Source organism: Felis catus, chromosome B1 (assembly GCF_018350175.1).
Source record: "Felis catus isolate Fca126 chromosome B1, F.catus_Fca126_mat1.0, whole genome shotgun sequence".
In the NCBI taxonomy this organism is placed as follows: Eukaryota; Metazoa; Chordata; class Mammalia; order Carnivora; family Felidae; genus Felis; species Felis catus.
Window position 1 is genome coordinate 160,863,894 of NC_058371.1, and position 27,212 is coordinate 160,891,105.

Below are 27,212 nucleotides of genomic sequence, written 5' to 3' on the forward strand. Positions count from 1 at the left end.
TCTGTTAAGTAATCTTGTTGAAGAGCTTATGAAGACATTATGGTACTTGGCTTCCTATCTTATCCTAGTCCCCTGGATGAAAAATCTGTCTTTCCTTCCTATCTTTCAGACAAAGGATTTATAACTACTTTAGCATATTATTGAAGCAAGGAGACACTAAGGAAACGTGCCTCTGGGCTGACTTTTACGGGTCCTGATTTGGATGCCCTGCTTAAGGTTCACAGGCGGAAAAAATACATTGTTTTTAAAATATCAACATTTCCTGATATGATTTGCTTTTCTTTTCTTTTCTTTCTTCTCTTTCTCCCTCGTCATCCTCTTCCTCCTCCTCTTCCCCCCGCCCCCCCCACCTCCTTTTTCTTTGTCGTCTGTGTGTGACTGCATCTGAGAACACAGAAACCTTAAAACTTTTCACTGGGTTCGTGAAAACCAGCCCAAATGATTTTTCCTCATCATATTCCCTTTTTGTTGCTGGCCAGGAACAAAGCCACTTAAGCCAAGTGGTCACAGTTCACTTCACACATACAGAGAAGGAAAATTTATTTTAATCCCCCAAAGATTAAGAGACAATCTTCTTCTGACACTAGAAGGGGGTCTCGGATAAAATGATTCATGGGCAGAACATGATCTCAGAATATCCTCCAAGGATTCAGAAGATGCCCCAACAAATATGGAGCCTGAGAATTTCCCTGTGTTATGTATTTGGAAAAGGAGGGGAGAACTGCAGAAAGAGGGAAAACTTTCTCAAGGAGAGAGATAGACAATGGCCTGACATGAATGAAATCTTAGAGCAGATAACGAAGATTCAACCATGATGGTTTTGGATTATATACAAGGTTGAATTGTATATAACCCACCCACTCCACCTGCATCATTGCTCATGTTATTGAGTGACCAAGGGTAAGGTACAGTGGGGCATAGAAGTAGTAAAGGCTTTGTAACCACATGAAACTGACTTTGAATGAATCTCTGCTCTACTCCTAAGTGACTTTGGCTTTGCTACTCTGAGCCTCAATTTCCTCCTCTGGAAATGTCAATATTATCTGCCTGGTAACCTAACCAAATTGTTGTGAGGATCACATTAGGTAATGGAAAGGAAAGTACTTTGCAAATTATCGAGTCCTGCAAATGTGGTCTAATGATAACAATGACCTACGTGACTGATGAATCTTATGTCTGTGGATTTCTGCAGTTTGAAGTTTCAGGATCGCTGTTGAAATCTCTTTCCCTTCTCTTTGTCTAATAACAGATGGGAGATTGGTCAGCCCCCATCAGATGGAATTAATCATATTCCAATGTAGAAGAGCCTACCAGCGCCCTGCCCTCAGGCTCTCAGCTCCCTCAGCCTTGATCGTAAGCAGGCTTCCTTACTCCCTACTAGGCACGGAACCCCAAGCTAGACAACTTACCTAGACTTTCTTACTAACTCACTTGTTTGCAGAAGAGAAAACACAGGATCTGGAAATGAAGACACCTGCTCAAGTTCACACAGCCATTAAGTGGGAGAGTCAGGATTCTAAGGCAGGAGCCCTTTTTTCTGACAAGGTATGGAAGCGAATTGGTTCTACTTACTTTTGTCCATCTCACCTTCCTCTCTCCTTCCTCCTTCTCACCCTCCTCTCTCCTGCACCCTCTCTTGCTCCTTCCTTCTTCTCCTTGAGGTACGAAGTTTTCTTTGCTAAATAATCTGGGGAAATTTAAAAAGAAATTAAAACACAGGTGAGCAAAAGTCGGAAGTCTTTTTATGCTAAATGTGGTTTTCTTTGGAATTTTCGGGGAAAGCACTGAAGAAGTAAAAAAACCACAAATACATAGAATTTCCCTGGTGGTTACAGCCCACATGGGTTTGTGCCTGTCGCCCTAAGAGCTTTTTTAAAAAAAGTTGTTTATGTTAATTGTACAGAAAATATGCAAATACATTACCATTGTAAATTCTAAAAATTGAATATTACAGATCGAATTAAAGTCACTTTTAGCCCCCTTTACCCCATTGCCTACCTCAAATGTAACTACTATCATTTTAGTCGTTTCTAAAACTTTAAAAATTAATTTATACACATTCATATAGATAAATATATATTATTATTTTTACATGAATGGTATCAGTTGTATTTATTGTTCTGTAGCTTGTTTTTAAAATTCTATCCAATAACGTATCTTGGAGACATTCCCATGTGGATATAGTCTTCTGCCTCATTCTTTGCTTCATAGGATGAATGAAGCAGTGGTAATTCAAGCACTCCCCTACTGGTGGACTTGTAGGTGATTTCTGTTCCATTGCAGACAGTGTTCCAATGAATGCTCTTGTACTCGTGTGGTGTTTCTCTAGGGCAGACACTGTAATGTTGTGAATCTGGATATAACAAAACTGCTCGATTGGCTTCCATCCTCCACCTGACCCTTGTTCTCACTAAAGACCGCTTAACCACAATCACTTGGGATTCTCTCATTTCAGGGGATTGTCAGTTTCGTATCATACAGTTTTCATGGTCTTTATTTTTGGGCTTTGGTGATACTATAGACTGACTGAGAATTACTGTTTGCATTACTCTGCAATGATCGAGCGTGCATCTGACCCAGTTGTGCGTGTGTTTATGTATGTGTACTTAATGAATTAATAGTGTAATCCAAACTGCCCTCCCAGGTGCCTGTACCAACTTATACTCCTGCCAGCACTGCGCAAGAAAACACATTTCCTCAAATCCTCACCGACACCTGACATTTTCAAACGTTAAATGTTACGTCAATCTGATGGGATAGGTTACAAGGACATTTCATTCTCGTTCTAATTTGCATTTTTTACCCTACTTTTCTTCTTGTGGCAGAAATGTCCCCCTTAAGGAGTTCTTATGTCCTCATTAAGCAGTGGGGAATCCCTTCCCTAGATCTGTTCCTTCCCAGCACCCCTATATAGCAGCTGGAGAAAATGCCTGGAATAGTGGTGAGATCCAGAGTTCCATACACAACATTGCCTTCCCCGGGGCTTCTGGGTCTTATACCGGAAATTCTCATAGTATCCTAATCCATGAATATTAGGAATACTAGGCTATGTTTAGAAGTTCTTCAGAGATGCTATAAAATAATCACATGCTCACTTTCCCCTGTTGTTTTTCTGCTGTAGGTGTATTTTATGCCCAATGTGTTCACTGTTTTTAGATATGGGGACCTGTGCTGTAGCATTTGAACAATATGTATGCATTTTTAAAAAATTTTTTTTAACGTTTATTTATTTTTGAGACAGAGAGAGACAGAGCATGAACGGGGGAGGATCAGAGAGAGAGGGAGACACAGAATCCGAAACAGGCTCCAGGCTCTGAGCGGTCAGCACAGAGCCTGACGCGGGGCTCGAGCTTACGGACCACGAGATCATGACCTGAGCCGAAGTCGGCCGCTTAACCGACTGAGCCACCCAGGCGCCCCTGCATTTTTTAATTATGAAAATAACATATGTAAATTATCCAAAGCTGGACAACTTTAAGGGAGTATAAAGTAGAAAATTATCTTCCACTCAGAAGCAACCATTGTTAGATGAAATAAATACCTTGAAGAAAATACATTTTCAGGTGTAAGCTTATCTGCCTTCTATTCAGATTTCATAAATGTCTGCCATACTCATTTTTTTTAACCACTCAGAGAGGTCATTTTGTCTTGTTTCCTCTGTTATTTTTTTTATGAGTGTGTTCTTACCTTGCCCATTTGGAGTATGATACAGTTGGCCCTTGAACAATGAGGGTGGTAGGGGTGTCAACCCCCATGCCATCGAAAATCTGCATATAATGTTTGACTCTCCTCAAATGCAACTACGAATAGCCGACTGTTAACTGGGAGCCTTACCATTGTTTTTAAGTATTTATTTATTTATTCTGAAAGAGAGGGAGAGAGTACACAAGCAGGGAAGGAGCAGAGAGGTAGAGAGAATCCCAAGCAGGCTCCACGCTGCCAACGCAGAGCCCGATGCAGGGCTCGAACCCATGAACCGTGAGATCATGACGTGAGCTGAGATCACGAATTGGACACGTCACAGGCTGAGCCGCCCAGGCACCCCTGCAAGACTTACCATTAACACAAACAGTTGCTAGAATATTTTGTATGTTAGATGTATTGTATGTTGTATTCTTACAATAAAGTAAGCTAGAGAAAAGAAAATGTTAAGAAAATCACAAGGAAGAGAAAATATATTTACAGTAGCATGTGGTATTTACTGAAAAAAATCCGCATATACATGGACCCACACAGTTCAAACCCATGTTGTCGAAGGATCAACCATATATCTTTAAACTTATAGTTTAAACCTGGCATGAAATGGTCTCTCCTCTTGTGTGTCTACTAAACGCTCATTAACGTAAGCTCTCTTGGCTCAGTGGGACTTCAGACCTGGAGGTGCTGTGTGTCCTCATGGTACACAGACTGACTATTCCGGAGTAACGGGGCAGGGCCATGATCGTCTCCCAGCTTGTTCAGGAACATCCCCTACTTCGCGCGAGGATCAAGAGTCCCAAGTGACAGGAATACACACCCTTCCCACAACTGGTGTCAGAATATGTGAACCTAAGGAGAGGCCTGAGGCTCCTGAGAAGAAGTCTAGCCACACGGGCCAGATTGGCTATAAGGGAGAAGCAGCTTCAACGTTCACAGGAACCCGTGCCTGTCGAGCGTCCTTTTACTGAGCAACTAGATCGTGCCAGCTGGGGAGACAAAGATACTTTCTCGCCCCTACTCCCCTGTGCAGCCAGACAGTCATTTTGCACACCAAATTCTTGGAGGCAGTTTTTCTTGCATAAGCACAAAAGAATATTCTTTACTATGGCTGAGATAAATGCACGAGGCTGCATCATTTTCACAACTGGTTAGGAGGAATGTTGAATTCAACACTCTGATGATTTCAGTTCTATTGTGAACATGATCTCTTGGCTGCTACAGATTTCCTTTCTTGACCCACAGCTTGTTTAATTGACTCTGAACATGAAGCGATGAGTGAAATTGTCGGATTTAGACTAGATGGTTTCATGCTATCATACAGGAAGTGCTCTCTGAAATCTCAGGCCGTATGTGCTGGGCCTGTGATTCCTGGCAGCAATTATGTGAACAATAAAGCCTTATTTCCCAATACCGGTTGTTGTTTAACAGTGCCGTCAGACCTCTGGGTTGACTGGCTGAAAGTAGCCATTCCCTGGCCCTGCTGGACCTCATTAGTGTGTCAAGAGTGGAGATCGGTAGAACAGGCCAGCAGCTAACTTTTGGAAGAGTTGGTTGAAGAGTCTTATTTTGCTTGTAATTTTGGCAACATTCTCAAGGAAGGCCTCAATGTTCGAGACTAAGATGTATGTGCTGGGATAACAGAAGAAAGCTCTAAATTCTAGGGTGACTATTGTGGGATACGGGCGAGCCAGGCAACTAGATGTGACACCTAGCTGTGGCCTTGGAAGGGCCACCCTTAAACAGATGGGAGTGTAGGGTGAGACATAGTGAGAAAGGATAAAGGGGAAAGGATTTGAAAATGAAGAGGAAGAGAATGAAAGGGGCTCGGGGTGACGAAGTTCAATGTCAAGGGCTGCCCAGCACTAGCAAAGGCCTCAGGCTGGGGCACATGGGCTCTGGGGTCACCCTGTTTTCACTCACCAAGACATGGGGCACCTCAAGCCCCTGAGAGCTTTCCTAATTCTCAGGAAAGTGTCATTTAGGCTAGCATAAGCCAGGAGGGATGAGCAATGAAGGCCTCTTGGTTTCACTGCTGAGCTCCTTTGTGGAACCAGAGAGTGACTAAAAGCGTAAAGATCTTTCAATTTTTTTTTCTGTTACAGTTAGTTATGCAAGTACATGTAACACTCAGATCAAGGGTTGTGATACTTGAGGTGATACCAAGGGAACCCCTTAAAAGGTAAGTATCACATTCTGTTCCCACAGATCAACACTTCCCTTCAACCACTCCAAGGATCTTCTGGCTCCAGAAGATTTTGGCTAAGACCCCAGAGCTGATGTTTTTAGTAGCGGGGACTGAGTGAGTCCCTTAAAAATTTCTGAGCCTCATTTTCCTTGCCTGAAGATGGAGAATGTGCAGATTAAAATAAAGGTTGAGGGTATGGAAGTTTTGTAAACTGTGCAGTGCTATGTAAACATTTTTATCTTTGGGAAGGAATCGTCTCTTTAAAAAGAGATGTTGCAAACAGCAGATTGCCCTGTACACAGAGATACTCAAAACTGTATTAGTACCATTTATATGGTATATGGAAATGATTCTGTGCATAACTCCAGGTTTCTCTTCTCTCCGATAAGTAGAGTGTTCCTATGAAAACTTTCATAAACCCAAATGGTGTAAGGCAAAGAAACAATTACCATTAATTTATATGGAAACATTTTTGAACATTCCCAGACCAGAAAAATGATCTCTCAGGGCACCTGGGTGCTCAGTTGGTTAAATGTCCAAGTCTTGGTTTTGGCTCAGGTTCATGATCTCATGGTTCATGCATTGGGCTCAGCACTGACAGCATGGAGCCTGCTTGGGATTCTTTCTCCCTCTTTCTCTGCACCTCCTCTGCTTGTGTGCATCTGCGAGCTCTCTCCCTCTCTCTCAAAATAAAGAAATAAAAAAAGTGACCTCTCTTAGGCTTTTCGGATACCTTAGCACCCATCTTGCTAATGGACGCACAAAATAAATCCAGATAAAGCACAGATGCTCACAGGCACGGTTCAAAGTGATGGTGGCTTGATGTGGAGATGCTGACTATAGTTCTTGGGGAAGGAATTTGGCAGGACTACCTTTATTCACCGCTCAGGGTATACGTGCTGCCTTGCTGCAAAACAAATGCTGAATGCTATTTCCCCCTTTTGCCTTTTTCCATAAAAGTGAAAATCCCCTTTGAATTTTTTTTCAGTTAGTGAAGACAGGTACCAATGTAGGTCTTTCATAAAAGTGGAGTGACATAATGTGGGCTTTTGAAAAGCTGAGATACCTATGTATATATTGTCTCCAAGCTTCTGAGGAACAATGTAGGATATATGTATATACATATGGATTGTAGACAAGACGAGGATGCACATAATAAAATAGAAGCATAATGCTAGGACCAAAGAAATTATACAGGTGCAGTTTAACATATGCGCCACTACAAGAAGGATATGAATGAAATAGTAACTATATCGTAAAGCTATATTTCAAAATGTGCTTTATTATATAATGCATTTAGGGCAATATAAGGTATTTTTTCCAGGTAATTTCTATTCTATCTGATTTTATCCTTCATACCTTGTATTAGTCAGGGTTGTCCAGAGAAACGGAACCAATAGGATTGATCTATCTATCCACCCATATCTATAAATCGAGAGATTTGTTATAAGAAATGGACTCACACAATTACAGAGGCTGAGAAGTCTTGACCCAGGACAGCCAATGGGACAGGTCCCATCCAAGTCTGAAGGCCCCAGAAGCAGGAGAGCCAACAGTGTGATGAGTCTGGGGACAGGAGAGAACTGATGTCCCAACTCAAAGACAGCAGGCAGGGAGAGAGAAAGAGGAGAGAGAGAGAGAGAGAGAGAGAGAGAGAGAGAGAGAGAGAGAGAATGCTCCTTACTCTGCCTTTTATTCTATTTGGGTCTTGAATGGATTGGACCAGGCCCACCTACACTGGGAAGGGCAAACTACTGACTGTACGGATTCAGATGTTTATTTCATCCAGAAACACCCTGCCAGAGACACCCCATAGCAGCCTTTAACTAAATTTCTGAGCACCCCATGTCCCAGTCAAGTTGACCTATAAAATTAAACATCATGTACTCCCTTTAGAGTGAAACTCTAAGTAGAAGATGAAAGTAGTCCAGGGGAAAAAAAATATAACTATGCATACTTACTGTAAGGGTTAACATAGAGGCTTAAAACACCACACAGGGCAGGTAAGTGTGAAAATGCCTGAGGTGATGTGGCCCAAGTGAGAACTGTTCTGTGGGTTTGGCTTTAGCCAAGCCTAGAATTTTAGAGGCTCGTTAACAAAATGGAGGGACTAGAGCTCTTCAAGTGATGTCCTGTACTTCACTTTTGGGGCTGCCATTTTGATAAGAGTTGGAGAATTAACAGCTTAAGGTGATAACACTGGTGTCTGCATCATTGTGGGTGGACCCGTATGGGTGGTCATTACTATGTTCACTAAGTAGAGCAAAATACATCCTGCAGAACACATGCCACATGGAGTCAGAGAACTAGACTGGAGTCAAGTTACAAAATTTTGGCTTTTATACTTGTGATGCTTGTCTCGGGTGTACTTGTGACATCACCTGGAGAAAATAATTTTCTCTCTTTGAAAAGTTTCCTCATTTGTATGTATGTAACGTGATTTAGAAAAATTTTGTCAGCTTGATGGCTGTTATGGGAATTCATTTTTAAGGACAGGCCAGCTGTATCATTTAAAAGTCTGCTACAAGCGGCTTAACATGGTCTAGGCAAAAAGGGGAGTTGCTGGCTCAGTAAGTGAAAAGTCCAGGGACAGGGCTGGTGGGTGAGTTTCTAAGTTGCTACAACACTGGTGGCTTAAAACAACAGAAATTCATTTCCCAGTCCTGGAGGCCAGAAGTCCAAAATCAAGGTGTTGACAGGGACGTGCTCCCTCCAGGGCCTCTGGGGGACCTTGTCTCTTCTCGCTTCTCGTGGCTCCCTGGCATCCTTGGTGTTCCTTAGAATTGGAACCACACTTGGAACCACAACTGGAGTGATTATGGCCCTGTCACTCCACTCTCGGCCTTCATGTTCTTATCAGCTTCGCCTTGGTGTGTCTGTTTCTTCTCTTCTTTGGTCTGCCTCAGATCTTCCTCCCTCTTTATAGGAATGCATGTGATTCCATTTAAAGCCTGGATAATCCTGGATATGTTCCTCCTCACATTTTTTTTTTTTTTTTTTGCCATGTAAGATAATAGTCACTTTTTGCCATATAGGGTAGCATTTCCGTGTTCCAGGGGATAGGATGTAGATATATCTTTATGGCCACCATTCAACTCACTACAGACATTGGCTGCAGATATTACTGGCATCAGGCCCAAATTATGCATCAGGACTCGGTTTCATACCATCTTTCAGCTATATTTGGTGTGTGACTTTGGTCTCAGTTTCCATTTATAGCAAGATGGTGGCAGGAGCTCTAGACTTTATATCTTCTCAGCTGCATAACTGACAGAATCAGATCCCTTCTCCTCAGAGAAGTGACTCCTCAGAGAAAGCCTCACAGGGATTCCTTGCATCTGAGGAGTCACTTATCTGTTCCCAAACCAATCACTGTGACCAGGGGGATGTGAGGCTCTGATTTGCTTGGCTAAAGTCATATGATCATGGTATCAGCTATTCTGGGACTGCGTGAACTGAGAAGTGGGAGGGGAATGGCTCCCCAAAGAAAAATCAGGGCAATTATCACAAGAAAGGGAATTGGATACTGGGTGGCAAGTTAAGAAATAAAACAATTCCGGGGCACCTGGGTGGCACAGTCGGTTAAGCGTCCGACTTCAGCCAGGTCACGATCTCGCGGTCCGGGAGTTCGAGCCCGGCGTCAGGCTCTGGGCTGATGGCTCAGAGCCTGGAGCCTGTTTCCGATTCTGTGTCTCCCTCTCTCTCTGCCCCTCCCCCATTCATGCTCTGTCTCTCGCTGTCCCAAAAATAAATAAACGTTGAAAAAAAAAATTTAAAAAAAATAAAAAAAAGAAATAAAACAATTCCAAGAAAAAATCCCCAATTACTGAATACATTAGTTTTGTTGATAAGATGCCTTAATAAGCCCTTAATTTATGTAAAAGAAGAAAGCTGCTCTGTGGAATATAGAAGGGAAAGGGGGGTTGTGGGGGTGTGTGGGGCATCTGGGGAGTGGAGCAGGAGGAGAGACACCAGAGAGGTCTAACTGGGACTTTGTAGAGGTGTGTACTACGTGAGAGGACCCTTCCAGGGGCTCCATGAATCTTCAGTTGTTCTAGAAAAATTATGACAGACTTAATTCAACCAATTAGGTTTCTTATCGGAATTTTGAAGAGGTTAGTCTTCCTCAAGCATGGGGTTTGGCCAAAATATAGTCAACTCTCGTAGATGAAGTTGTGAGTAGAGCCCTAGGTTGTAGGTAAAATAGGGCTAGTGACTCTTCATGGGGCTGTGTTTGCAGGGGCTTGGGGGTCAGTCGAGATCCAGGGTTTGAAAATACTTTCTAACTGTAAAGGATACACTTGTGGGAGTTACTTTTATGCTGTTTTCCTGACTTTCCTCGTGAGTTTCTATCCACGTAGCCTGTTTTCCTCAGCATCATCCCCCCGACACGTTTCAGGGAGTCAGTCAGGAATGTAGATAAATCTGCTGAAATCCATCTTCCCACCAAAATGACCTCAGAGCACATCCCTTGGATGGTAGGGTCTCTTGGCAAGCAAGGCCTGTGGTTTCTCGTGTAGCCGACGACGCCAGAGATGGAGCTGAGCTTCAACCAATCAGACAAAAGTTGACTTCTCGTGTTACCTGGGGCCCTGTACCCGGCGCAGTATCCATAGGTGTGGTTGCATCTGTTAATCTTCTGAAACTCTGTGCCACACATGTGCGCGTGGGCAGAAGTATGTACATGCTCCTTGCAGTGTCCTGGGAAGAGGGTTCATGGCTTTCAACAGGTTCTCAGAGGAGTCATGACCCCCCAAAGGTTAAGTACTACAGCCTCACAGCATTTCTAGTGATGAGGCTCTGTTGAAAGGTGAATGGAGAAAGCTGAGAGTTAGAAACCCACTCAACTGTCGGCTCACTTAAGCTGGCTCTTCTTTGAGGCTCTGGCGTGCGGCCCTGACGTACATTTTAGGAAAGAGCAAAACATTTTGTTTTGTACGGACCCTCATTCCTTCTTTTAACAAGTTAACTTTGTGTCTTTTTACATTAGAAAAACAATACTACTTCTAGAAAATTTAGACACGAAAGAAAAGCAGGAAAAGGATATTTCCAAAAATATTCAAACCCCTCACGAAAACGTTTGCTGAAAACCCCTCACGATCTGCCCAGCAGAAGCTTTGGTGTCAGATATACCTGTCTGTGTTCTGTGAAATTTTGGGAAAGGTGTTTAACCTCATCAAGTTCAGCTTCTCATTAATACAGTTGGAATAGTAATTGTACTTACATCATAGTGTTCCCACGGGTTAAGTGAGAAAATGCACCTATAGTTCTTAGCACAGTGCCGGGCATACAGTAAGTGAGGATACATGATAGGGTTTTGTCATGACTGTTGTTTTCTTTCCAGTCTTTGTTTTTTTAAAAAAAAAATTTTTTTTCAACGTTTATTTATTTTTGGGACAGAGAGAGACAGAGCATGAACGGGGGAGGGGCAGAGAGAGAGGGAGACACAGAATCGGAAACAGGCTCCAGGCTCCGAGCCATCAGCCCAGAGCCCGACGCGGGGCTCGAACTCACGGACCACGAGATCGTGACCTGGCTGAAGTCGGACGCTTAACCGACTGCGCCACCCAGGCGCCCCTCCAGTCTTTGTTACATACTGAGATCATACTATGTTTTGTATGATACAATTTTTTATCAATACTTTTTTCCCTTTTCATTGTAGTTATCCCCTATATCATTACATACTCTTTAGAAATGTTAGCTTTTTTAAAACTTTTTAAAAAAGTTTGTTTGTTTGTTTATTTATTTATTTGTTTATTTATTTATTTATAGGGAGAGAGAGGAGGGAGGGCCGGAGAGAGGGAGAGAGAGAATCCCAAGCAGGCTACGTGCTGTCAGTGCAGAACCTGATGCAGGGCTTGATCCCATGAATCTGTGAGATCATGATCTGAGCCGAAATCAAGAGTTGGACGCCCGAACTGATTGAGTCACTCAGGTGCCCCATAAATGTTAGCTGTAATGGCTAGTACGTTATGTTAAACACAGGGGATATACTCAAATTTATTTAACAGTTCCTACGTTGGAAGTTGGGGGTGTTTTCAGTTTTTAGCTACTATAAATGTATGTTACAATGAGCAACTTGGGATGTGTTGGTTTTCTAGCATGCAAACAAGATGGGGTCATCAATGTGTTTTAGGTAAGCATGCTTTTGAAACCAGTCTGTGCAGTAAATGGGGATTTTTGCAGTGGATATATATGATTGAAGACAATCGAAAGGCTGCAAGATGAAGAATATGAATTTTACGTGTGATTGCTGCTTTGGCTACTGAGGACACCCAGTTCAAATAGTTTCAATTCAAAGCCAAAGGAGGGGGGAAAAAAACCACAGGAGAGACAAAAGAGAGGGATGCCTTAGTTATAGAAGGATATGAGTTTGCCAGCTGAAAGAGAGACTCCCCAAATCACAGCGGCTTAAATAAGTTAAATGTGGGTCTTTTCTCTCATGTAACAGTTCCAGTGTAATGGTCCCCCAGGACTGGCATGGGGCCTTCAGGGCTCTGGCCTCCTTCCGTCTGTTGTTCTCATCCTCACAGTCCACAATGGCGCCCTCGTCCAGCTTGTGGGAAGGGAAAATGGAGAAGAAAGCAAGCATCTGCTCTTTAGGAAGTTGTGTGCACCACTTCAGCTCCCATTCCAGTGGCTAGAAAATAATCAATGGCCACACCTACTCGCAAAGGACACTGGAAAATGTAGTTTTAATTCTGGGAATCCTTGCCTCCAGCAACATATTTGAGGTTCTACTTCTATTGGATTAGAGGGGGAAAAGCTATCGAGGGACAGCTAGCTCTGCTACAGGGAGCTTTAAAACAAAAAGTAAACCAGAAAAGGCCCAGGGCAGTGGGTGATAGGGGAACAGGAAGAGACTGAGGACTCCTGCCAGAGCAACGCATATATCGGGAGTGTAAATTACTTTTGCCCTGTACACTCCCCCTCCTCCACCTTATTTAGATTCAGTTTCTGTTGTAAACTAGACGCCTGGCCACAGTTTCTCCTGCTTTTTCTTTTCTTCTCCTTGGTATCGCCCTTCTACCCACGAAGTCCTGTTTTGATAATGTCTTTTCCACTCAACAAATATTCAGAAAGTGCTGGGGATAGAAAGCTATGATACATCCCATTGAGGGACTGAGGATCTTATAGTCTAGTGGCTGGTGGAGACAAACTGACAATGGAGCATGACTAGTATAAATAAGAGATGGATACTCTGTTGGAAGTCAATAAGGGTATGGGGGCGGGGGGGGGGCCTCTAGGGAGAGAGCGACCTTTTCTAACTAGAGTGGAGTTTGGGACTGGTCTAGAAACGTTCATAGAGGTGGTGTTAGAACTGGATCTTCAGGTGTGAGGTGTTTGTCAGACTGATAGGGTGTGGCAAGAAGAGGGAACAGACTGAAGCATAGGAAAGCATGCTTCTTGTGTGTATGGTGGTTGTAAGATAATAAGAGGCCAATTCAAATGGGTTTAAGCATAAGGAGAAAATTTGTTGGCTCACATAATGGAAAATTCTAAGGGGGTGGGAAATACAGAGTCAGTTTCAGAATCGGCTGGACCCAGACACTCAATGCTTGCCATCAGGCCTGGGCTTCTTCCTTCTCAAGGCTCTGTTTTCTCTCTGTTGGCTTCCTTCAGGCAGCATCTTCCTGTGAGGTGGCCGAGATGGCCACAAACACTCAGATTTCAGTCCAGTCTCTGAGATGCTCCATTGGAGAGAGAGTTTGCTCTCTCTAATGGTTCCAGTTGAAGCATTTGGATTATCTCTGATTGGATGGACTTGCGTCACATTCCCAACCTGGAAGATGAGTGGGGTAGGGCAGCCCCAACCAAACCACATAAACTGAGGGTGCATTTGGTGCTGTTCCCTGAAGGAAAATGGGTAATATTAGCTGGAGAAGGAAAGGTGGATGTTGGGCAAAAACAGCAGACGAACACGAAAGTTTATTTAGGGAGCTCCTACTTATCCAGGATAAGGAGAGCACGAGACCATTGACAGAGAGCTTTGGATGGTCTTGTGCAGAGCGTGAGATTTAGTTGGGGTGCTACTGAAGGGTTTTAATCAGGAGTACCATGGTCCTTTGATACATTAGTACTAATTGAAGCCCCTAGTTTATGTTTTTACTCTTTGTATTATGCATTCTTTGGGTTTTGAGAAATGTGTAATGACATGTGTCCACCTTGACAGTATCATACAGAGTAATTTGACTCTCCTAAAATCCCTCATGATCCTTCTTTCCCTCCAAACCTCTGGCAACCACAGATCTTTTTGTTGTCTCCATAGAGACATTTTCCAGAATGTCAGATAGTTGGAACCACATAGTATGTATCCTTTTTAGATTGGCTTCTTGCATTTAGTGATACGCATTTAAAATTCCTTCATGTCTTTACATGGCTTGATAGCCCATTCCCTTTTATTGCTGAACAATGTACCACTGTGTGGATGTCCCACTTTGTTTATCCGTTCACCTATTGAAGAACGTCTTTGTTGCTTCTGTCTATTGGCAATTTCATATTTGCCAATTTGTGTTCAGGTTTTCATATAGACACAAGTTTTCAACTCATTTGGGTAAATAAATAGCAAGGAGTGTGATTGCTAGATCAAACGTGGTTCTTTGAATGACCCTCTTTTATTTGCTCTCACATTTATTAATTTACTCAATTTTCACAGGAACTCTCTGAAGTGAGGCCCATTTATTATTCCCGTTTTTTAAAATGAGAAACTGAGGCTCTAAGGGTTCAAGTAAAACGCGTAAATTCATGACAGAGTCGGTGAATGTGTGACCCAGACACTTCATCCAGTCTGTTCACACGGCCTGAAGTTTACAATAAAGCACTTAGCTGTAGCCAGAATAATTCTCATGATCTCAGCCCAAATCACTCAAACAATGAGACCAGGTCCGTCCCAGCAAAAGGGGGAAGCAGTAAGGTTCCTTTTAGTGTCTTCCTGGGCCCACACCCAGAGTCTGTCTTTCAGACAGGCGTCCTCTGGCCTCCTCCCCAGGATCAAAAGGCATCTTTACTATTACTCTGGAAACTGCCCAGTAACTGGCCGGATAGCTGGATGAAGTCATTCGAATAATTGTTATTATTAATGACTCAATGTGCTACCCCTCCCAGATAAAATGTGCATTTTCATAGTAGCTTTTAATGTCTTCCCTCAAAAAAGTAAAATATATGGGAATTTTCAGCACCAGGCAGGGAGGGTTTGAAGGGTGGAAAGAAATGAAGTGAGATCTCCCAGTGCTCCTCAAATATCCCTCACAGCTAGTTTAGACTAAATGCCATGCCCACAGGTAACACCATTTATTCTTCCATTGCATCCCTGGATGCAGAAATCATCCCATCAAATGGGAAGAAGATACCCATGGACAAAAACACTCAGGTATAGTCAGTCACCTTTCCTTCCAGTAGCTCAGCTCTAATATCTGTCCCATCAGGAATATTTACCAATCTCATAGTTAATGGCCCTAGGTGAGATATATCACATTTGTTGATGGGCAGTGGTGGCCTGAGGAAAGGGTTGTCTGGAGTCTTTTAGCCCCCTCTCTTTAATCTCCAAGCCATTACAAATAATCATACAATCTGAATTAAAACAGTGTGCTGGTTACACAAATGTAACTTCATGACAAAGCTCTTCCAAGTGGGTTGTTGACCCCAAGCCCCTCCTTTGTGGAAACTGTGTTACTGCCACTGAGAAAGAGTTCTCACAGGGTTTAGAAAATAAAATAAACACTGCTAGTGTGAATTTTGACATTATCCTTGAAACGTAGAAAGAGCGGTATCTTGATTATTACAATAGGTGGCTGGCCTCCATCCAGCATACTCTATTTTTACAACTAAAATGACTCAAATTCCTTCCTTTTTTGCCTTTAAAATTTTAGTAGCCAACTGGCATTTGGGGCATCTCTGATCTTATGAGAATCTTTGGATAATCTTGGAGTCTTACAGTAAATGAAAGCATTGCTTGCCTGAATATCATTCCTGTTCTAAAAAGAGAGAATTTCTGGGTTTTAGTCTATCTGAAGTTTTAACCTCTTTCTGAGACCTCAGGGGAGCCATCACCTAGATGTGTGCTGCTGATAGGTGAGCATAACATAACTTAGAGCCACCCCTCACAAGGAATAGTCCGTGGGTGGTAGTGATTTTGCAAGGGGACGTATTAATTCCGTTCATTCTGGGTGCCAGGATCTGGATGAGATAGTTTGGGTTCACCGCGCATGAGCACTTGTAACAACGGCTGGTAGGGCATTCAACCTGATGTATCTTTTAATGGCCCCCATGCCTTCAGAGTAAAGTCCAAATCCTTAACAAGGCTCCGGGGCCCTTCAGGATCTACCCTTCTAACCCTTGCAGCGCTTCCCTAGCCCCGGGCACTCCGTGCTCCTGCAGAACTCCAGCCTGTGGGGTTACAGTTGTTTACCATTCTAACTCCCCTGCTAAGCTGTTGGCCCCGGACTCTCATTCCTGAGCACAGGGTGTGGAATTCTGTAGCAATCCGTAAATATCTGCTGAATGAACACATGAAAACAGTTTACTGATGAATCCAAACTATAGGATGAGCTATAAACACTTTAGTGAGCAGTTAGCTTAAGCAAATGTCTCAAAAAGCACAGTATTAAGCGTGTGAAGAATATAGGTCTGCTGTTAACCCGTCTCTCCTCGCTGTGGACTCAGTAACCCCCTCAGTGGAGAGAAGCCAAGGGAATCATTCTGCCCTGGCTCCGTGTGCTGTGGCTCATTTTTTTTTTCTTGGCCCTGCTTTGCGTTGTCCCAGAGGTTCTTTTATGCACCATTCTCCTCTGCAACTCGTGCTCACGTGCACTGGAACGAGCTCTTCCTTTATTAGCGCTTCCATAGAAATCGCTAGGATGTCGCAGTCTCTCCGAATGAAGCTGTGCAAAATTCACAGTCTAAGGAGACCCAATTTTATAACCTGGGGCCTTATTGTTTCTGATTTGCTACTGTAAGACCTCTACGTGGCCTGACCTTGAAGAAGCCTTACGCTGTACTGTTTATGTCCCCCATACCCCAAACTCATATGTTGAAATCCTAACTCCCAATGTGATGATGGTATTTGGAGGTGAGACCTTTGGTAGGTGGTTAGCGACCATTGGAAAGAGAATCTGGAGAGCTCTCTTGTCCCTTCTACCATGTGAGGGGACACAGGGAGCAGGTGGCCGGTCATGAACAAGGAAGTGGGTTCTAACCAGACACTGAACCAGCTAGTGCCTTGGTCGTGGTCGTTCAGGCTCCAGAATTGTGAGAATTAAAGGTTTGTTGTTTGAGCCACCCAGTGGATGGTATTTCTATCATAGCAGCCTGAGTGAACTAAGACACCTGGTGTCCTTCAACGTGCCCTCTGTAGAAAGCAGAGGTTTGCTGCCTCTTCCTGGGGCACGTCTTTCTCTGCTCTGTTCTGCCTCGTGGTTTTATGTGGGAGCAGTGCGAGGTGTAGTCAAAACCACCTCCGTCACCATTATTATCACCAGCACAGGCACCAGAATTGTCTTTATGGTGTACTCACCTTCATTCGGACCTTATAGGCAGAGCCATGAAAACAACATGTTTTCCTTTCGTGTGGTCTTCATTTCTTTGGCCTGCCTTTCTTTCTTGCTGACAGTTAGCTCTTGACCTTATGCTGATGATCCTTGGGTATAGGGTACTTTTCCAGTAATAAAAGAATCCCGTCAGAAGGAGGATTCTGTGACAGTAAGAAGTCGTGGGGCTTCAGTTTTGGGTGGAGCATTTGGGGGAAATATAGGGAAATAATGTCTGACACTCTTCCGTATAATATTGCAGAGTGCTATAGGCTTCAGACCTCCCATATCGAGCCCTCTTTAGAATTTCCGAAAACAGAAACTCATCTGTCTTGACCACAGCTTCGTGAGCTAGGCAGGGTAGGGATGATTGCTCCTTTTTGCCAAAGAAGAAAAACAGCAGCTCAGAAAGTGAACCGATTTGCTGTAGGTCATCCAGCTACTAAGCGGCAAAGCGGGTCTAGTGCTTCTGTTTTCTTGTTCTGCTTTCACTAGTACATCCCTTTTCTCTATCATGGTATGAGCGGACCAAGAGTAAAAATAGACACACTCAATCTTTATCATTTAAAACTTTCTTTTGGTGTTTCCCCAGAAAACAATGAATGAAAAATGAACTTGGCTTCCCTGTCGAGTGGCTTGGCTATTGCTAGTACCTTCCTTCTCACCAGCCGCCGATGACTGGAATTTGTGGTGAGTGACTTCAGAAGGGCCAGGGCGGTGGTTGTTGAATCAATGATGTTCAATTCCTTTTGTCCAGAAAGCAGGCTGATTCTCACAGCAGTCTGGATGTTTGGAGCCAACTGGTTTGTGTGGTTGTGAGAAAGTCACCTGTCACTTTGTTCCTGTTTCCATCTCTGCCCCAGAGGATGGGGGAATTATTATGCCTGAAGTGTAGAGAAGGGGGAGAAGAAAGATAGTTCTGGAGCTTCCAAAGAATTCTATTCAATTCCACCAATGAACGTTGCACCCTGTGTTGGGGCGGTGTCTACTTTATTACCTTTCCACCCTTTACCAGACTGTTCATTTTTTTCATCATGAGGATGTATGATTCTTATAATAGCAACAAAGGGCTAACATAAAATGACCAGCAACAAACTCTATTTATTTTAATTCTACCTTAAGCCTCCAAAGTGGAATGAAGAAGGAGTACGAAGTTTGCTTTGTACTAGAAGGGGGGAAAGCCCTACCTGACTAGAAGTATTCTTTACATTTCCTGACTGTTTACTTAAATGCAAGTTCTTCATCATATTCATTTTAATTCAACAAAACTTTGTTCCATGCCTAGTTTTGGTTAGTTACTGATTTGATTCCCCGAGCAGTAAGACGTAGTGCCTGCCCTCGTAGAAATGATAGATCAGTTCATGACAAATGAAAAAAAAAAAAATGCTGGTTTCCATAAGGTGTTCTCTTGAGGCAGAAATAGGGTCCTAATATGCATGGGATATGGAATTGCAGAACTTCCAGGCACATCCCTTTCCAGTGCTGCCTCAGTGGCCCCCATGGCATCTGTTTTTCACCTGTTCCCGCAGCAGGGATGGGTTGCCGGTCATCCCTGATGCTCAGGTGTTGTGCATGATGATGTCGTCTCGTCCCTTCTCTGGCTGGCCCAGCTCCAAGCTCACACCACTGAGCCATTTCTTGCCTCAGCTTTCCCCAACTTTCCCATCTTATGGGAAAAGGACCTTTATCCCTAACCCTGGGGCATTTTCACTCATAGACCACAAAGCTGAGTTGCCTTCTGTTCTCCCAGTCACATGGGGATCCAAATTATATGTAAAAATTAAAATTATAAAAAAAATTGTAAAAAAAATAAAAGAGAACAAATAAAAACCACCCACTTTTTAGTTGCAGCTCATCTGTCTTTGGAGTTTCCCACTAAGCTTCAAGTTCAGCTCCTTCAGGTCAGGGATGGGTCTCTCTTGCTCACTTGTGTATCCCCAGTGCCCAGTACAAGAGCCTGGCTCAGGGTAGGCACCCACCAAATGTTTGTTGAGTGCGAATGGATAACTAAATGACTCAGGCATGTGTCCCTGTGAACTTGGCCAAGGACAAGCTGAGTGGCAGGCACCATGCTGCACTCAAAATTATCCCTTCCTTGGACACTGGCTGACTGTCCTTGGAACATGTTTGTGTGACTTGGCCCTCTCTTCCCTCAGGATGAGTTCATTTCCCAGGAGGTTCCTCAGACCCTCATGCAATAGAACCTTGGCAGACCCACCCTAGAGGCCCTCCAGATTTGCCCAGGCCCTGTCTGCATCCTGGTGTGAAGATGGCCTGGACTCAAGCCAGGGTTCAGCTACATAAATAACGACAGCTGGAATGTCAAGTGCAAAGAGAAGAAGCGTGAGAGGGAAGAATGGTTCTGTCTGACCGGGAAGGTCAAGGAAGGCACTGGGCAGGTGATCAGAGTGAGGACCAGCTGCAGACTCAGGGTCACAGAGCACCTAGGAGCACAGTGTTTGGTGTCAGAAAGCCTACTGTGGAGAATAATATTGGGAGAAGATGAAATCAAGAATGTTTGGGGACAGTTGTGGACTTTATTCCCAAGGCCAAGAGAAACAAACTGACCTGAGTCTGGGAAGCATCAGATGAAAGATGGATTGCAGGGAGAGAGATTGGAAAGATGCTTAGGAAGCTCCGTTGGTAATCCAGGGGAGAGGCTGGAGAATGACCAAAGGTGGGGCAACGGGAACAGAAAGTCTCAGGCTTTGTTTACTTATTTGTGTCCAAACCCAGGGTCAGGCCCCGAAATGATGGTGGTCAGTCAGTATCTGTGGAATGAATGCATAAATAAAGCACAGATGGAAAAGACACCGGGGATGTGGAATCCATAGGTTCTGAGGGTGGGGAGTAAGCTGGTGAAAGAAAGAGAGAAGGCGAAAATAAGAGAAGGTTTTTAGGTATCGCTGGGATGCTTCTACCCAGGATGGAAGTACAAGGGAAAGAAGAAGCAGGTAGAGGTTAGGAGAGGATTATGACAACATCTAACAAGCCCACATTCTATGCCATGTGTGCTTCTAAATGTCTCAGATGTAGCAATTTATTTTATTCTTATGATAACCTTATGCAGGAAGTACTATTTTTTTTATGTTTATTCATTTTTGAGAGACAGAGGGAGACAGAGAGAGACAGAGTGTGAGCAGGGGAGGGCAGAGAGAGGGGGAGACACAGAATCTGAAGTAGGCTTCAGGCTCTGAGTTGTCAGCATGAAACCTGACATGGGGCTCGAACCCATGAGCCATGAGATCATGACCTGAGCTGAAGTCAGACACTGACTGAGCCACCCAGGCACCCCGGAAATACTATTATTATTTGATAGATGAAGGGCACAGGGAGGTTAGGTAACATCCCATAGTCACATAGCTAACAAGAGGCACAGCCAGAATTTGAACCCTTGCCTATTGGTTTGGGACCTATTGCATTTGAGATACCTGTGGCCAAATATGCCGTTGTTGGAAGGCACCCCCATGCCACTTTGCAAATGCTTTTCATGCCCCTTTGGTGTCATTATCACATCTGTGATTCTAACTGGGAGTATTAGTCATGGTTCTTCAGAGAAACAGAACCAATAGGATATCTGTCTATCTATCATCTATCTATGTATCTATCCGCCTATCTACCCATCCACCCACCTACCTATCTAGATTCATTTTGAGGAGCTGGTTGCATGATTATGGAGGCTTAGCAGGTCCAAAATTTGCAGGGTAGGCTGGCAGGCTGGAGACTCAAGGAAGAGTTGCAGTTTGAGTCCAAAGGTGGTCTGTTGGACTTCTCCCACAAGGTCAGTCTTTTACTACTAAGGCCTTCAACTGAATGGATGAGGCCCCTCAATTATAGAGGGTAATCTGCTTTACTCAAACACTACTGGTTTAAATCTTAATATTATCTTAAAATGTCTTCACAAAGACATTTAGAATATTTGACCAAATATCTGGGTATCGTGGCCTAGCTAAGTTGACCCACAAAATTAACTCTCATACTGGGGCTCAGAAGATAAGGACCATGACAAGTGCTTAGTGTGACCATGGCAGGTAGCCTTGCTGAAGCAGGACAGAAGTGTGAGTTAGCACTTGGTGAAGTTGGAAAGTTTTGAAAACTTTAGGAAAAAGTTTGGGAAGTTCTAGGCTTGGATTATCAACATTTATGATCTTTAGAATAATACATCTAGTAATGGTTTGATGCTGCTGGGGAAGATATGGTTAACTATGGTTTCTAGGTATATTTACTATTTCTAAGAATATAGAATGACATGACTATGGTTGTAGCATCCATATTAATGCGCCCAGTCTCCAGCTTATCAGTTTATCATCGTAGAAAAAGGAAGGCTAATTCAGACACATGGAGGGCATTTCCGTCCCACTGGGAGTTTTGTGTCAGGCCCTGACTTCCAGGCAATGGTGAGCAGCATGTCACAGGCGGCCAGGGGAGCCCTAGGTTCAAGTCCCATCACAACCCAATCTTAGTATCAACTTACTTTCTTCCTTTTGAATCAATACACTTAGATGCCCACATGTTTTCTATGTGAGCATTTTTCTTGAATATTTATTGGCCTGAGTTATATTATCTCTCTCCCAAGTATGTATTTATTCTGGGGCTAGCACTTTTAAGTTCTCAGAAACTACCACAAGTAATGACATTTATTTTCTAGGCTCCAGAAAAAAAAAATCATCTATGCTGTTTGGAAAGATGTTATTTGGTGTCTGGTTAGTTAAGAAATAGAGACATTGAAACCTAATCTTAGTTTGGGGTTCTAGAATGCTTTTTTGAGAGTATGATTTTTATCTGTATACAAGAATGTGTTAAAGATAAAAGTATATTTAGGCTTTGTATAGTACTTTATAAACATGAGTTCATTCTTTCCGTGTTCTTATGATGCTATGCAAAATACAGTTATATTTTCAGTGGAGTCAGTAAAACCTTTAAAAGGGTAAATTGGCCTAAATTATTGGTGGTCAAGCCAGGAATTAAACCCTTGTCTCCAGATTCCCTGACCAGGGAGGAGGTGGAGGTCTGGTTCACATCCTGGGAGGTCTGGTGGAAAGAGTGTAGACTCTGGGGTCATTGGTTCAAATCCCTGCTCTACCTCTCTCCAGCTGTGTGAACTTGGACAAGTTATTTAACATCTCGTGAGTACTAAAAGCACATATGAGAGGCTGAAGATCACAGAAAGAAGAGTAGTTAATTCTATTGGTAACCCTTTTACTGGGCTGGAGAATAACCAAGCCTTTCAGGTAACATCTAAGAAGTTTCTGTATCTCTCAGAGCACAGCAGTCTGAAGAGAAAGTGATGTCATTTTAACAGGAACCAAAACCACTCACCATTTCTGTAGCTGATGTCCAAACCCTGGTTGGATATCTCCAGTGGCAGAATCTGAGACACAAATAAGGGTCAGGTAATTTTGGGGAAGACAATCCCAGGAAGCACAAGGAGGAAGTAGGGAGGATGAGACAGGGAAGGAAGAAAATCCGAGAAAGGTATTTTAGTGAGTTGGTTGCTACAGTGGGCAACTGGCTTTGAAGAACCCTATGGAAGGCACCTCAGAATAATTCTTCCATTGGGCAGGAAGTTGGGGCATTTGTCCACTGCCTCTGTTACCCCATTGGTTGAAGGCTGCTTCTGGGGCTGTTGTTTTTCTCTCCTGGGCCATGGCTACATGCAGGCTCAGTGGTCTTCCTGGCTTTCGGAGAAAATCCCTGAGCAGCAGATCTGGAGATATCCTGATAGAGCTTGAGTTGGAACCCGGCATTGCCACCAAAGCTGTGCTGAAATCAGGTGGGCAAAATGGAGTATGGCAATTACCACAACAACCATTTTCTGCAGACCTCCAGCTTCCCCTCAGCAGTTTCTGCTAATGCGCAGGGGGACTTCATGTGTGATTGTACATCTATGGCTGGAGCTCTGTGGGGCAATGTGTGAGGTAAAAGTTCTTGGCCTCCTCTGAGCCCGCTAAGCTCCTCAGCACCGTGGTAGCCCCTGGACTAATGTGGCTCCTCAGTCTGATGCCCTATCTCGGCCGTCTCCCTCTGAGGCACATCACGGCCACACTGTGCCGACATCAAACCACTGGGGTGGGGAGAATCCCGTTTGCTTGACTTTGTACCCTACATTCTGACTTTGATCCCCAAAGCATTAAGGCATTGAAAATCTGGGAAACTTCTGTGAAGTTGCAAATGTCACCTGCAAGAGGAACATCTCGATCCACTGTGACCTCTTCCCGTGCTATCTTGGATCAGTTAATGTGTTTTGTGCCCGAGAGCACAGAGGTGAGGAAATATGAAGGCAGATGGATAGTTTTTGTTGTGGGAATCAGGAATCTAGACATAGCTGGGAGGAACTGGGTGTTTCTTTTCCTTTTTGAAGTCTAGGCAGAAAAGGCAAGGAGTTAGGAGAAAGGAATTCACATGCGAAGGGATTCTATATATCAGGCATTTTATAATATTATATCTCATTTAATTTTTATAGCACTTCACATTATTATCAAGTAAATATTATTTCCAAAGTGATCAAAGCAACAAAAGTTCAGAGAGAATAATTTTTCCGAGTTCACAGAGTTAGGAAGAGACAGAGGAGGGATTTGAACCCTGGTTCCATCTGGTGCTAAAATCTGATCAATCACATAGCGGCTGAATGGAGGAAAGAAAGGAGAAAAGTCAAGAGTTAATTAAATTGGAGGTGAATGCTTGAAGGGCGGGTTGAGCCACAGATTTTTATTTTTTTATTTCAATTTGCACTCCGAACCATCCAAACAGTCCTCAGAATGAATTCCATGGGTAGAAGCAAGCATTCATGTGAAAAAGGCCTGGGGTGGGGTTGGTTGGGGGGGGGGAGGGGGTTGAGCCGGTCACAAGTTCAGTGAGCCATCAGGTGCTGCTGGCTAAGACTGGAAAGCATCCTTAATTTGCATAATAAACTCAAGGGGAGGTGGGGGAGGTCATAGGTCCCCTGTGTTTTGTTCTGTTTAGAATTTACCTGGAGGTCCATATTTTAGCCGCCACATTTTAAGGGGCACTAGGAGGCTTTCAAATCAGAGTGTATGCTAAAAGAACCAACAGGAAGTTTAGTGATTTAGAAAGTAGGCGGGAGCTATGAAACAGGAGGTAGGGAGCCCGGAGGAAGGGAGGTGAGGTGGCTGTTCTCAGATACTTAAAGGGCCAGTACAAGGATTTGTACCCAAGACATTAGAACTAGGCAAATGGAAGGGAAGGAAGGAAGCCCTTATTTGTTGAGACACATGTGTGTCAGTTGTTGCACCTGAGACAAGTACTTGAACTCCAAGGAAGATGAGAGCAACAAGCTGAAATGTCCATCAGTCTGAAAGGATCCCTCTCAGACATTTCAGAGACTGGATTAATGTGGACAGGGATATTGCAGAAGGTGTTTCGGCATTACGTGAGCAGGTTGAATAGAGGAAGAAGGCCTTCTCAGATCTTTTCACCACTGTAACTGTGTGGATGACCTTGGCCGCTTATTCACTCTTCAAGATCACTGAGAATAGGACACTCATCAATTAGATATATTAAAGTGAAAATAAAGATCCTTGAAGGCAAAGATTAAAAATTTTAAAATCTTCCCAAAGAGAAAACAGACCACATACAAAGGAACATGAATCCTGTTGAAATCAGAGCTGCAGACAAAACAACAAGATGCCATTTTATGATGATAAAATTAACAAAACATTGTAAGGTTTGATAAGTCTGATCACTGGTCAAATAATTCCACGTGAGGAAAGAGAGATCCTCATGTGCTGGTGAGTGTGAATTGGCTCAGTCGTTCTGGAAAACAATCTGGCGCTCCTTATTGAAATCGAGAAGCGTGTATAGTCTCTGTCCCCCACAATCCCTTTTCTGGCCATATGCTCCATAGGAACTCTACCACGGGTATAAGGAATCACATATGAGTGTTTTATTTTATTTTATTTTATTTTATTTTATTTTATTTTATTTTATTTATTTAATTTAATTTATTTTTTAAATTTACATCCAAGTTAGTTAGCATATAGTGCAACAATGATTTCAGGAGTAGATTCCTTAGTGCCCCTTACCCATTTAGCCCATCCCCCCTCCCACAATCCCTCCAGTAACCCTCTGTTTGTTCTCCATATTAAGAGTCTCTTATGTTTTGTCCCCCTCCCTGTTTTTATATTATTTTTGCTTCTCTTCCCTTATGTTCATCTGTTTTGTATCTTCAGGTCCTCATTTGAGTGAAGTCATATGTTATTTGTCTTTCTCTGACTAATTTCGCTTAGCATAATACCCTCTAGTTCCATCCATGTAGCTGCAAATGGCAAGATTTCATTCTTTTTGATTGCCGAGTAATACCCTGTTGTGTGTATATATATATATATATATATATATATATATATATATATACACACACACATATATATATATGCCACATCTTCTTTATCCATCCATCCATTGATGGACATTTGGGCTCTTTCTATACTTTGGCTATTGTTGATAGTGCTGCTATAAACATTGGGGTGTATATTTCCCTTCAAAACAGCACACTTGTATCCCTTGGATAAATACCTAGTAGTGCAATTGCTGGGTCGTGGGGTAGTTCTATTTTTAATTTTTTGAGGAATCTCCATACTGTTTTCCAGAGTGGCTATACCAGTTTACATTCCCACCAGCAGTGCAAAAGGAGCATTTTTTTAAATCTATCATCTATCTATCTATCTATCTATCTATCTATCTATCTATCTATCGAAGTTTATTTTTGGGAGAGAGAGAGAGCAAGAGAGCAAAGGAGGGGTAGAGAGAGAGGGTGAGAGAGAGAGAATCCCAAGTAGGCTCTGCACTGTCAGCACGGAGCCTGATGCGGGGCTTGAGCTCACGGAACCATGAGATCATGACCTGAGCCGAAATCAAGAATCAGACACTTAACCAACTGAGCTACCCAGGCGCCCCACATAGGAGCATTTTAAGTTGTTGTTTTTTTTTTTGACAGCATTGTTTGTGTGGATAGGGAGTTGGAAGGGACTTGTCCATCATAATGGGGATGGGTAAGTAAATCATAGTGGATGTCTAGTATAGAACATTATGTAATAGGCATAGATCACGAACTAGATGTATTCACAGTGTAACATGGATTGATCTTAAAAACAGTGAAAAGAGCAAGAAGTTGAATAAGATTTTTTTTAATTTATTATTTTTTTATTTGAGAGAGAGAGAGAGAGCATGAGCAGGAGGTAGGGGCAGAGAGAAAGAGAGAGAGAATCTTAAAAAGGCTCTGCATGACCTAGGGATCATGACCTGAGCAGAAATCAAGAGTCAGATGCTAAACTGACTGAGCCACCCAAGTGACTAAGAAGTTGAATAAGATTTATATGCAACATTACTTATGTAAAATAAAACATATACGTAAAATCATTACTTATCTTTCAGTAATACATCCAGATGCAAGGACATTTGTCATAACCATGAGAGTGAGGCAGGAAGCGGCAGTGGACCCGTGAAGGATGTGAAGGGGTGAAGAGGCACAATAGAATTAAATAAGGTAAGAGAGGGATTGCACACAGATAGCACGTCAACTTCTGTACCTGCAGTAATGTGTTGTGACCTGAAAAGGTTTATAAAATTTTCTAAACGGCGGGAAAAATAGGATTTGTGCTTTTTATAAACCTGAAATTATAATGTCTGTGTTGGCTTGCTTGCCAATTTATCTTTTTAAATTGTATACTCATTCATTTCATCATTTAACACGTTTTTATTGGGCACCCCCTATCTACCTGGTACTATTCATTCTAGAACTGTGAGCACTGGGAATATAGATGTGAATGACATACTCACAGGATAAA

At 43.0% G+C, this 27,212-nt stretch overlaps 1 long non-coding RNA gene across 1 annotated transcript; it reads left to right on the forward strand.

Annotated features, from left to right (window-relative positions):
- The first annotated feature begins 1,353 nt into the window (after positions 1 to 1,353).
- On the forward strand, positions 1,354 to 27,212 carry LOC123384701. The gene is made up of 3 exons (XR_006596157.1): positions 1,354 to 1,545; positions 18,002 to 18,099; positions 26,800 to 27,212. It is a non-coding gene; the product is annotated as an uncharacterized LOC123384701 (long non-coding RNA).